The sequence below is a fragment of the Convolutriloba macropyga genome, chromosome 8 (genome assembly GCF_964194025.1).
Source record: "Convolutriloba macropyga chromosome 8, txConMacr16.3, whole genome shotgun sequence".
Lineage (NCBI taxonomy): Eukaryota > Metazoa > Xenacoelomorpha > Acoela > Convolutidae > Convolutriloba > Convolutriloba macropyga.
The window spans coordinates 1,252,344-1,258,199 of record NC_134475.1 but is presented as its reverse complement, the minus strand read 5'-3'; the positions used below and the strand labels follow the sequence as shown (position 1 = coordinate 1,258,199).

The window sequence follows — 5,856 nt, the reverse complement described above, 5'->3', positions numbered from 1 at the left end:
TCTGCAAACTGAACATTGTAGAAATCGTCCCTAACTGTTTAGGAGAAATCGTTATCTTATGAACGAACAACGCAGTCCGAAAACTGTACTTTGGGAAACACCTTGATTATTAACCAATTTATCAAAAATTTTATTACAAAGTATCTCGCATGGAACTCTAATACATGGGTAAGATTTTAGAATAGTTGCAAATAAAAAAATGAATCTTTTGGTCTGTTTTCATGAATGCTTTGCGCAAAAAGAAAAAAGATGGAAATTTTGTGCAAGAAGGAAGATCTATGCAAAAGACTATTACTAAATCTCCTATTGAAAGTCTACTTTGTCAAGTTTTTTTCTAATTTTTCTACAATTCATTTAATGAAATCAATAGCAGAGTTTGTGCAGCAAGATTGTTGATCCTTTTTATGAACTAGTGTTTTAAATACATGCTTGAGAACTGTGGAGAAAAAATTACTTACAATACACTTGTTAAAAATTTAATACAGTTAGGTAGCAATAGCGTACTCGGCGGCTTCTAATGCTCATGCATTTTCATAGTCTGATCCAGAAGCTTTATCGTTGTCGAAACAGTCAATAATTTTGTAAACATCATTTTTTAATCAAACAAAAAAATAAATTGATCTGAATTTTGTACAAACAGTTCGATGTTTTACACGTGTTCAATATTCTCAATGTTAACATTTTAACAGAGATTCCAGTCTTTGTAAGGCTGGCGTTGTTTTTCTTACAGTTCGAGATGTCAAGCAAATATTCAATGTTGTTTTTGTAAAGTTCTAGAAATTTGAGTTAAAAGCGGAAATTTTCAACACTTCTAAGCTCTCAAAGGTTTGTCTTTCTTGACAAGATATAATGAACAGATTGCAATCGCCATTTTACTTAGAACCAATTTCAGGTGTTCTTCAGATATACTTTTGCATCAACATACCAAGGTAATGGCAGCTTGGATGGGATTTTAAAATAACGCCTTTGAAAACAATACTTGGTTTAGTTTGAAATCTGACCTTTTGTGTAAAATACTTAGGCCCGGTTTTATCTGCATTCCAGGATTGAGGCCAAATGGTTAACTTGTAAGCAATTGCAAGTTTCTTGCAATCACTTGCAAGGCGAACCATCGCCTTGCAAGTTTTTCTTCCAAGAACTTGCAAGTTTTTACAAGTTAACAATCGACTTACAAGTTACTTACATGTTAACCATTCGCACAAACACACACACACCACACACCCCTCTATCACAAATGCACACACACCACGCACACACACAGACGCTTACACACATACACACATATGCACACACACACACACACGCGCGCGCTCTAAACCGCAAAAAAACGTTGCAAGACATGAATGTAAACGGATGTTTGGAAAATGTAAAATCTGGAAAAGTGTGAATTTGAAATATAAAAAAGGATATAAATTGAAGGGCCACTAAATTAATTTGAGAAAATGCTGCCATGGATTTGAAAATTTAATCGAAGACAAAACTTTGGGACATTTTTTAAAAAGCAATCGCGAAGAAGCTAATTGAGATCTACTATTTTTTAATGGAATTGCAAAAGGATCTCTCTTGCATTGATAAAATTCGAAAAGTAATCTTTTTTCTGCTTAGGTTGAATTGTATTATGTTATCCAAACAGAGGATTTAACTCCCACGCGTTTTCTACGGTAAATTAATGAATGTTAAATTGAATTAACAAATAAGAGTTGTGCTCGACAGGAACGAACTTGCAAGAAACTTACAAGTTAGACATTCGTCTTGCAGGTTCTTACAAGTTAACCATTTTTTGCAAGAAACTTGCAAAAATGTTACAAGTTAACAGTCTTTTGCAAGAAACTTGCAAGTTCTTACAAGCTAACCATTCGGTATTGACAGGGCTTACAGTCAGCTGGTTATTAATCAAACAGTTAAATCTTTTTCCAAAGCTCTTCCGTCGTTTTCTGAAATGTTTTCTCTTAGGTCAAACTGGCATATCAAACTCGTATTGTCTGCAAACTGAACAATGTAAAAATCGTCCCTAGCTTTTTAGGAGAAAACATTATCATATGAACGAAAAACGCAGTCCGAAAACTGTACTTTGGGAAAAACCTTGATTATTAACCAATTTATCAAAAATTTTATTACAAAGTATGTCGCATGGAAATCTAATACATGGGTAAGATTTAAGAATAGTTGGAAATAAAAATGAATCTTTTGGTCTATTTTCATGAATGCTTTGCGCAAAAAGAAAAAAGAGGAAATGTTGTGCAAGAAGACAGATCTATGCAAAAGACTATTACTAAATCTCCTACTGAAAATCTACTTTGTCATGTTTCTCTAATATTTCTACAATTGATTTAATGAAATCAATAGCAGAGTTTTTAGAGCAAGATTGTTGATCCTATTTATGAACTAGTGTTTTAAGTACATGCTTGAGAACTGTGGAGAAAAAATTACTTACAATACACTTGTTAAAAATTTAATACAGTTAGGTAACAATAGCGTACTCGGCGGCTTCTAATGCTCATGCATTTTCATAGTCTGATCCAGAAGCTTTATCGTTGTCGCAACAGTCAATAATTTTGTAAACATCCTTTTTTAATCAAACAAAAAAATAAATTGATCTGAATTTTGTACAAACTGTTCGATGTTTTACACGTGTTCAATATTCTCATTGTTAACATTTTAACAGAGATTCCAGTCTCTGTAAGGCTGGCGTTGTTTTTCTTACAGTTCGAGATGTCAAGCAAAATTTCAATGTTGTTTTTGCAGAGTTCTAGAAATTTGATTTAAAAGCGGAACTTGAGAGTTTGAGAATGCCAAATCTTCAAGGAAGTTATCCTCTGGCCTTGTTTACATATACAAGAAACTCTCGCACTGCACACTTTCTGCAGTTCGGCTGGGTTGCCTGACATTGTTATAATTTGATCTATTTTGTGCCCCCTCGCTTTGTTTTTATGCCCCCACATGCAAACTATATGATTTTACATAGGAATCTATTCTCTTTCACCTTAGCTTAGTGGGCTTACATCTTTTACCTCCCCAGGCGGACGAGCTATTTGTTTAAATGGTAGCGTGCTTCATAACAACATATATTTTGTAACGGGGGGCGTACAAAAACCTGGATGGCCGAAACAGAATAGATCCGTTCATACCTATGTGAAAATGGCACGTGCGTCAGAGGGCGTAAAATTTATTTTCCCACCAAGCTGGGGGAACACACTAGATCCTTACAATCGCTTCAAAATACTGGATTTTTACATCTCGATTCAATTGGCTATTTGCCAATAAGTTTGCAAACTACATTCAGCAAAATTTTAAAAAATAATAAACACAAGATTGTTCAGTTTCATTAAAAAACATGTCATTCTCAACCTAAATCAATTTACTTTTCGGCTGAGTTCTAATTGTGTTGATGGTGTTAAAGAACTGAGAGAAGAAATTCGGACAGTAATGGAGAGCAAAAGTTATGGGCAATTAAGCTTGCTTGATTTGAAAATGCTTTTGATACAGTAGATCATCAAATTTTGCTCAAAAAAACTTGAATTCATAGGCTTTCGTAGTAAAAATAACAATTAATCTTGGTAAAATTATCAATTAAGCTTGCTTGATTTGAAAAAGTTTTTGATACAGTAGATCATCAATTTTTCCTCAAAAAAACTTGAATCCTTAGGCTTTCGTGGTAAAATTAACAATCTTTTTGAAAGCTTTCTAAGTGACAGAAAACAATATGTTCAATGGGATAACGTGAAATCAACGCAAAAGTCAATAGCATATGAAGTGCCGCAGGGCTCAATTTTGGGGGCCCTTTCGTTCCTTTTGTACGTGAATGACCTGTCTTTTGCCGCAACGGATTGCAGAATTGTTCTTTATGCTGATGACACCATTCTATTTTATTCCGGTAAAAAATCTGGAATAGTCTTACCCAAAACTCTTAAAGAAGTATCCCAATGGCTATCCTTAATTAAACTTACCTTGAATGCAGACAAATGTGAAATCATTTGCTTTTGAGCCAGCAATGATAAACCAAATGATCTTAATTCGTTCAAAAAAAATGATTCATGCCTAAGTTAAAGGTTTTTTATGTTAGGTTTTTATTTGGGCAACCACTCAAAGAGAAATGATTTTCTCATTGGTCGTCCTTGTTGGAATAATGTTTATTTGCTTTTAAAATAAATACATCAACTTGTAACTGCAACTAATCCATCTAAATTCAATTCATTTCAATTCAATTCAATTGGCTACGTGGGTCTTGAAGAATCCCAGATAATCTCAGTGACAACTTCATCACAGTCAGGTATCCTATATTTGATTTAGCGTTAGTGCTGTTAGTGCAAGTATTGAGCGCACACTCATCTGACGGCGAGGGTGGAAGGGCAGACGGAAAAAAATGCCACTACCGATCAACCCTTCCTGAAACAGTCTACACGGTTTCAACAACTCCTCTTCCGTCGTAATGATGGACCATAAAATATGGGGTCTTTCCCATTGTAGCCCCCCCACACACACACACACACACACATACAACGTATAGCCCCCATCTTGGTAATCATACCATAATGGAGAGGGGGGGGGGTATAGTGGCGAATTCACAAAAGGTGTCTGCATTATCATAAGTCTTCAATTGTCATGTATTGTTTGGTTTGATTGTTAGCACGTGCTTAAGAAATACTCTTTATTTGAGCTTTTAACCATTGTACAACAACGAATAATTAAACGTTTATTGTAATAATTCGAAGTATTTGAGATGAGTTTAATCTTATTTTTATTCTCATGGTGATGACTCAAGAAGCGACTGTGATTTGAAGGTATTAGAATTTGTGGATTTATTCCCTTTGTGCCCCACCCCGTAAGTTACGCACGTCTCAGTTACGGAGAAGGTGCCATTACATGTAGTAGATCCAGATATAAAAATATGGCACGTGCGCGTGGATTTGGGGCGTAAATTTTATGCACCGACTAAGCGGGGTCCCTAGTTGAGAAGAGGTCTTACGTTTATAAGGGGCCCATGTCTTGCGTTTAAAAACGATGATACTGAATTTTTCTTATTTTAAATACCGAACAAAAACGGCAATACGGACGAAAACATCATAGAAAATTTTGTCGTTTTTTTGCTCGAAAAAAACGACGATACCGACGATTTTTTATGTTTAAAAACGAAAATTTCTCAACGGGGGGTGGGGAGACGCAGACGAAAAATATCGTCCTGATATGTTTTTGTTTATTGAATTCATTTATCTAACTTCAAAAAAATTTGCGTAGAAAGCTAGGAGTGTTTTCTTCAATTAATTCAAAACATAGATTTCCATGCTTAATCTAAAAAATTACACATTTATATTATTAAACGAAGAACTTCCAAACGTAGAGCTTTTGGCCCTCAGTACTTTCGATGCCCCAAAAAACACATCAAGTAATATTGTAGAGTGTGTTAGATTTTTTCCGTTTGTGCCCCCCCCCCCCCCCCTAGCTTAGTGGTTGCCTTTTTTTTGCACCCTCAAGACGCACCTACCACGTTTTTACAATATGATTAACTATGTAATGAGCTGGATGCACATAACGTCCCGGGGAAATAAACGGAAAAGATACAGTTTGTTACTTTTCTGTGAAAAATCATCTGCATCTGGGGAAGTAAAAGCTATATCCCAACTAAGCAGGTGGACCAAACAGATATGATGTCTCATCTTTATTGAAGAATTTTTCGATTTTCGTATTCTTTAGGGAGTTATCAAGGTCTTAATATAAAAATTTTTGTCTAAATTCAAGCATTTATAATCACTTCGCTGTTTTTGTTAAAAGACTGGATTAGTTAGATAACATCAAAATTGGGCTCTTGCTCCCAAATAGTGATCTTACTACTATAATTTAACTGATCGAATCTAGTTT

The 5,856-nt window shown here is 34.9% G+C and overlaps 1 protein-coding gene across 1 annotated transcript in view; it reads left to right on the top strand.

Annotated features, from left to right (window-relative positions):
* The first annotated feature begins 4,625 nt into the window (after positions 1–4,625).
* Positions 4,626–5,856, top strand: part of LOC142344372 (uncharacterized) — a 65,424-nt gene continuing 64,193 nt past the window's right edge. Inside the window, exon 1 of the mRNA XM_075395970.1 lies at positions 4,626–4,781. The gene's annotated coding sequence lies outside the window, so the exon portion shown is untranslated. The remainder of the gene's footprint in view (positions 4,782–5,856) is intronic.